We start from the raw sequence: 1,126 nt of genomic DNA, 5'->3' as shown, positions 1-1,126 counted from the left end.
CCTGAGGGTAAGATTCTTAGAGACACCATCTCCCAGCGCTAACTAAAAGCTCTGACGTGTTCTTCATTATTCCTGAAGTGTGGTTTTAACATGGAGAGGATTTTATTGATTTATATAGCAACGAGACCTTGTATTCAGCTTTTACTTTCTACCTGTTATGAAGTGTATACTACGAGTCTTTCTCGCATGAATAACTCTGAGAATTGCTTGTACGAGTTCAATACTGGCATCCTTGTTGCTTCTGTGTATTGATACAGATAAGTACGAAAGGAACTTCTCAAACACCAGCAGTGAGCGAGGTTAACTTCCCAGTTCAACAGAAGGATCACTATTAAAATTACCACAATCGTTCACCCCATTACAAAACCGCGAAAATGATTTAGGATTAACAAAGGTCATTGGAGTTGTGTCTAAAAGTCACAAACTGAGCAATACCTCTTATTATCCCCTTCCTCCAGCACAGGCCATGAAGGCCCAAAGGAACCGACTGGCCGCCATGTCATCCTCAGACCACATACGTCACTGGATGCGGATACGGAGGGGCACGTGGTCAGCACACCGCTCTCCCGGCCTATGTCAGATTCCGAGACCGGAGCCGCTAATTCTCAATCAAGTAGCTCCTCCGTTTGCCTCAAAAGGGCTGAGTGCACCCCGCTTGCCAACAGCGCTCGGGGTACCAGATGGTCATCCATCCAAGTGCTAGCCTAGCCCGACAGTACTTAACTTTGGTGATCTGACAGGAACCGGTGTTACCACTGCGGCAAGGCCGTTGGCCTTATTATCTTCTTGGGAGCCAAATATCAAGCATGTGAATTTTTACCGCCACCACTACCACACTAGCACATATTGGCGCCGGCCGCAGTGGCCGAGCCGTTCTAGGCGCTTCAGTCTGGAAGCGCGCGACATCTACGGTCGCAGGTTCGAATCCTGCCTCGGGCATGGATGTGTGTGATGTCCTTAGGTTAGTTAGGTTGTTCTAAGTTCTAGGGGACTGATGACCTCAGATGTTAAGTCCCATAGTGCTCAGAGCCATTTGAAACACATGTTGGCCATCTCTGCTGCAAAGATGAAAGACAGAAAGTCTTGAAAGAGGTCAGCGATAATGGCGCAGTTACACGACGTAACA

The 1,126-nt window shown here is 47.8% G+C and overlaps 1 pseudogene; it reads right to left on the bottom strand.

Moving 5' to 3' along the window:
• Window positions 1–656: 656 nt before the first annotated feature.
• LOC126485341 (5S ribosomal RNA) lies at window positions 657–774 on the bottom strand (annotated as a pseudogene).
• Window positions 775–1,126: the final 352 nt, after the last annotated feature.

This window comes from Schistocerca serialis, chromosome 6, assembly GCF_023864345.2.
Source record: "Schistocerca serialis cubense isolate TAMUIC-IGC-003099 chromosome 6, iqSchSeri2.2, whole genome shotgun sequence".
Taxonomy (NCBI): domain Eukaryota; kingdom Metazoa; phylum Arthropoda; class Insecta; order Orthoptera; family Acrididae; genus Schistocerca; species Schistocerca serialis.
This window is presented reverse-complemented; position numbering and strand designations above follow the sequence as displayed.